This window comes from Taudactylus pleione, unplaced genomic scaffold (assembly GCF_031769625.1).
Source record: "Taudactylus pleione unplaced genomic scaffold, aTauple2 ptg001041l, whole genome shotgun sequence".
In the NCBI taxonomy this organism is placed as follows: Eukaryota; Metazoa; Chordata; class Amphibia; order Anura; family Myobatrachidae; genus Taudactylus; species Taudactylus pleione.
This window is the reverse complement of record NW_028285442.1, coordinates 1,007,722-1,013,990: the sequence shown is the minus strand read 5'-3', so window position 1 is coordinate 1,013,990 and position 6,269 is coordinate 1,007,722.

Below are 6,269 nucleotides of genomic sequence, written 5' to 3'. Positions count from 1 at the left end.
AGATCACAGCAGAAAATCCATTTAATTTTAGAGGGAGATTTATCAAATCTAAAGTGAACAAGTGGAGATGTTGCCTATAGCACCCAGTCAGATTGAAGATATCATTTTGTAGAATTCACTAGATAAGTTAGAATCTGATTGCTAAGCTAGACCAAGCCACAGTCTAACAAGCTTAGCGGTAAAGGTGTAATAGTGTAACAAGTTTAGCTGTAATGCTGTGTACACACGCAGCGATTTTTGGGACGATAACTATATCGTTATCGTTTAGTCGTCCAAAAAAATCATTCAGTTTCAGCCCCAAAACGAACGATAACGACCAATGCGCGCTCCCATTTCTAGTTGGTAGTTATCGTTCATCGCCCGAACCTCCCATCCAACCTGACGATCTTGTCAGGTTGAACATGTTCAGGGATGAGGGAGGGTGGCCGGCACTGAACGACATCGTTCTTGATTTCGTTCAGTGTTTCTGCTCAGTGTTGTTAACGACACTGAGCTCTCCCCTGCCGAGGACACACGGGACGATGTCATTTATGGAGCAAATCGTTCCGTGTGTATGCACCTTAAAGGTGTACAGAGCTTGTAATATAGTATAACAAGCTTAGCGGTAAAGGTGTACAGAGCTTGTAATACAGAGCAACAAGCTTAGCAGTAAAGGTGTACAGAGCTTGTAATACAGAGCAACAAGCTTAGCAGTAAAGGTGTACAGAGCTTGTAATATAGTATAACAACCTTAGCAGTAAAGGTGTACAGAGCTTGTAATATAGTATAACAACCTTAGCAGTAAAGGTGTACAGAGCTTGTAATACAGAGCAACAAGCTTAGCAGTAAAGGTGTACAGAGCTTGTAATATAGTATAACAACCTTAGCAGTAAAGGTGTACAGAGCTTGTAATACAGAGCAACAAGCTTAGCAGTAAAGGTGTACAGAGCTTGTAATATAGTATAACAACCTTAGCAGTAAAGGTGTACAGAGCTTGTAATACAGAGCAACAAGCTTAGCAGTAAAGGTGTACAGAGCTTGTAATACAGAGCAACAAGCTTAGCAGTAAAGGTGTACAGAGCTTGTAATACAGAGCAACAAGCTTAGCAGTAAAGGTGTACAGAGCTTGTAATACAGAGCAACAAGCTTAGCAGTAAAGGTGTACAGAGCTTGTAATACAGTGTAACAAGCTTAGCAGTAAAGGTGGACAGTTCCTGTAATACAGTGTAACAAGCTCAGTAGTAAAGGTGTACTGATCCTGCAATGCAGTATAAAAAGCTTAGACTGTATTACAAGCTCTGTACACCTTTACCACTAACAAGCTGAGGGCCGGATTCAATTAGAGGCGAAAAGTCGTGCCCGGTGAAATGTTTTCACCATTGCAATCTTTTGCCTCTGTCGCCTGTTTTTACGCAAAGTTATCGCGTACTTTGACAATGCGCATTCCTGCTTTTCGCCCTATTCAATTCCAAAACAGGCAAAAACGCAGAGGTGCGAATGGTGAAACTAGCGAAAAGGACTGTGTATTTTGGGGAAATCAGTCTGTACCCCAAAAAAAGCTTCACAAGCCTTTGTTTCACAAGTGCCAAAGGGCAGCATGCTGGCACCTGTAGTTCCACTGTAAAATACAATAGTTTAATTATATTTCCCCACTTTATTACCCCCATACCCAACGCTCCAGGGGTGCGGGGAAGAGCCCCAGGCTTCAGACCAAGCCTGGGATTAAGGGAGAGGGGGACCCCACCTCCCCTGAGATCCCCGGTTTGGGCTACTAATGCTTTGGACCCGGAGCCCCGGTGAAAGGGTCTCTGGGCTGTGGCATTACAGCCCGGCCGTTTTGGGTCTGGTGCTGGTTTTAAATATAGGGGGGACCCTACGCAATTTTTTTCCCCCTATATTTAAAATCAGGACTGTCCCTGCAGCCTGGAGTTGGTTTTTAAATTACAGGGGAACCCTACACATTTTGTTCCTCGTAATCTTAGAAACCAGTACAGGCTGGCAAAGCTTTAGGGGGGGTTCCTATGTAATTTTTTTTAACCACTTTTAATCTGTTTTTTTACAGGTACAACACAAGCAGCTTACACATATCTCACTGATATGTGCAGGCTGCTTGCTCGGGAGAGTTTGCAGAGAGAAGACACTGCAATCTCAAAGTGAGTCATCTCCTGCAAAACCTGCTACTCGGGGGAGAAATCTACTGCAAACCCTGCTACTCGGCAGAGAAATCTCGTTCTGTTTCACCATCGGCCATCTCACTCTCAGTTAAACTCCCTTCTTTGTAAATTTGAGAGTCTCAGGAGCTTCAAATCACCCGAGTTTAGGTGAAGCTAATCGAGTTGAAAAACAAACAGACTCTCCCAGACTCGATTCTTAGTAAATTTACCCCTTAATATCTGTTTTGGAAGCTGAACATAAATGCTCCCCTGCTGATACTAGTCTTTTTAAAGAATTTCTTTAGTCGTGAGATGAATGGAATGTATTTACTTTACGCGAGGTGCATAAAAATTTGTTTAAGCTGAAACAGAAGTTTAATCGTTCTATCGTCAGATGATAGATATGACCCATAAACTTTAATAAACGTAACTAGAATAAACACACAAGACCAAGTTATGCATTTTAAAATAAATGGTCAGCTTTATTTAGTTACAATGGTAGGTATGGTGGCAGAAGAAAGAACGGCAAACAACCAGCGTCCACTTGTCTTAGGCCAAAAGGATATCACAACTTATGAGGGCCAACTATCCCAGACAAGGGCAAGTGTGATCGAAAGACTTGCAAGGGCCAACTATCCCTTTCAAAGCAAGTGATGTGGCCCCAACATCCATTCCAATGCACCATTCATATTGCTCGGTCGAGAGGTGCCACTGACCCCAATAGGGTGAAATCAGCCTGCCCAGTGCATTGAAGGGGTGTGCACCGCTCATACTGGCGCAAGATGGACGCTTCAGTATTGCCGGTCTTTCCCGCCACAGCGGTTCTCAGTAAAGAACCAGCCCACCACCATACTTACTAACTAAACCCCTTAACACCGCAAATATGCCTTCCAGAAACAAAAAATTACCCTCAGTGAGATCTACCCCATCCCTACGAAAAAGATGGGCATCCTCCTGGATCCGAATTAAAGGATGATGCACCACTAGCCCCCCCCAACTACAGCACATGCCTAGCCACCCATTTGTTCACTTTCCTCCTGGAACTGTCGAAAGCCACACTATTATAACAATAGCGCCAGGAAAGCCTGGCGATGATAGAGGACCATACCACCATGCAGTTAGGCCATAGCTGCACAAACTCCCTCAAGTTGCGAACAATCGCATGGCGCAGCTCTATTTAACATGACAAATCATAAAGGAGGGTGGGAAGGGGTGAGGAAGACTTGACCCGAGGTAAAATCCTACAAAAAACCTGCTGGTTCTTTTCTGTTGTAAACATTTTCCTTTCATGTGTTTCTTTTATTTTTCATTTATTTTAAGCTAACCGATCAATGTCCAAAGCAGGGCAAAAAACAGGGCAAAATCTCTCGGGACCCCCACCGGAAAGGTGGCGAGTTGGCCAAAGCACTCAAGTCAAACGAATAAAGTACAGGTTGAGTCTCCCATATCCAAATATTCCGAAATACGGAATATTTTTAGCATGACTGAGATAGTGAAAACTTTGCTTTTTGATGGTTCAATGTACACAAACTTTGTTTAAGGCACAAAATTATTAAAAATATAGTATAAAATGACCTATAGGCTGTGTGTATAAGGTGTACATGACACATACATGAATTTCATGTATGTACACAAACTTTGTTTCAGCCACAAAATTATTGAAAATATTGTATAAAATTACCTCCAGGCTGTGTGTATAAGGTGTATATAAAGCATAAATACATTCTGTGTTTAGATTTGGGCCCTATTCCTAAGACATTTCATTATGGTATGCAATTATTCCAAAATACAGAATATTCCGATATACAAAATACCCCTGGTCCCAAGCATTTTGGATATGGGAGACTCAACCCTAACAATTTATGGTTTCAAACGAACATATCTTCTGTAGGCATTGGATTTCCATCTTCCGAGAGCCTGGATCTCCTGTGAAGAAAGACCCGAAGAGGCCGCAAAAGTTGCGGCACCGATTCTAAAAGAATAGTTGCTGTACTCCGAAGGGGGGAGCCCTAGGCACTATATGCAGCAATGGAAGACCGACCGAAATTAAAATTTTGTCAGAGGAAATCCATCCTCATGCATGAGCCAAGCCCCCGGCAGTATCGTCCGGCAGAGATAATATTGGGAGGCCAAGTGAACCGGACAAATCCTAACATCAGAACAGGGACACCCAGCGACCCTTACCCATCTGATAGGTCTTAGAACGCCGAATATGGCACAACATCGTATCACGCAGCACAATGTGGGAACGAAGCAGAGGGGGTTGAGCATGCCGCGAAGCCTCGACCAGCTCGCTGATGCATAAAGCCCCCTGAAAGGCCATCGCAAAAGCGAGGTGGAATAAACGAACCTCGAACTGGAACAAATGACTGTCAAGCTTACACATAGCTGCACTAACAAATCAGGCCTAATAGGACGACGCTGATCATCCACCGTAGGCATGGCGCGAGACCAACCCCTAAGGGCCCTTTGTATTAAAAAGAAAAACCCTTAGTGATGTCTCTCAGTCCCGCTAAGCGCAAAAATAATGAAATCCAAGCAAGTCTCTGGGCAAAATAAGCCCGCGACCTGCCGGAATCAAACCAAAACCATACAAATGCGGCTATATTAGAATAATGGGATCTACCTGATGAACTCCGTCTTTGCAAAAAAATTTCCACTGCTGCCAAGATGCCTGGTAAGCTGTCAAAATCCATGGGGCCACGGACCGATGTGCAAGATCTTCCATTCTGGCTTGATGACCTGCCAACAATGAGATGGACAAGGCTAACCAATCAAAGCCGCGTACGGCGCTAATTCATGAAACCTCACCCAATCCTGCCTGGAGAGCGCATCTGCTATGGAGTTATCCACCCCCGGCACATGGCGGGCTGTAAATAGAATGTTGAACTGCAAAGCACGCAGTATTAGCCAGGCAAGGAGACGCAGCACCGGCAGCGACGACGATCTTTGATTGTTAATTGCTTGTACGACGCCTAGGTGGTCGCACCAAAACACAACGGATTTGTCACGTAACCGAAGATTCCAGAGTTCCAGGGCCACCACTATGGGGAACAGAAAAGAACCAAAACCCGAAGACCCTGCAGCATCGGTGAAGAGCTGCAGGCAAGCATTAGGCTGAAGTTTAAATGCCAGACGCACACACCGTTAAATCCCACCAAAAAGGCCTCCCAGACTGCCAGGTCCATTTTCACTTCAGCTGACAGCCGCAGAAAATGATGTCGCAAACGTAGCCCCATCATGGTCCTGTGCAGCTTGCGACAGAAAACCCTCCCCATTGGGATAATACGACACGCAAAGTTAAACAGCCCAAGCAAAGATTGACCTTGCTGGAGTGTCACTTTTCCCCCAGCCAACGCAAGAAGGATGCAATCCTGCAGACGATGAACTTTATCCAGCGGCAAATGGCAAAAACCTTCCAAGGTATCAATTTCGATACCCAAGAAAACTAACCTAGTGGTGGGGCCTTCTGTCTTGTCGTGTGCAATTGGCACTCCAGATTCCACGAAGAGTGCTTGCAATGAAAACAGGAGGCGAGCGCATCGATCGCAACCTGCGGGATCCACACACAAAAAATAGTCCAGGTAATGCGCTCTTCCTGTTTCACCAGTCCCCATGGAGACACACCAATGGAGAAAGGAAATGAAATGCTCAAAGAAGGCGCAGGAAACCGAACACCCCATAGGGAGACAATTGTCTAAATAGAATCCATCTGGTAATCGAAAACCCATAAAACTGAATGATTCAGGATGTAGGGGCAACAACTGAAAAGTGGATTCAATGTCCACTTTCGCCAACAAGGAACCCGGACCGGGAAATGAGTACCAATGCCAGCGTCGAGTCGAAGGACTGATACCTTACGCGACAAACCTACGCCTCAATGGCATCATTAACCGAGTTACCTAACGGATGTGACAAGTGCTGTATGAGTCTGTAACTACCCGAGGCCAACAACTCCCACTGGGGACAACTCCCACTGGTGAGAGGACAAGATCGGGTACCGTAAGATGAACGAAGGGCCCAATCATGCGCCCCGGTCCAACCTCTTTCATAACCTTGTCCTTAACCACGTGAGGCAAATCATAGGCCGAACATAAGTTCCTAGGGGACCCGGAACCCACTCGCCCGACTATTGGA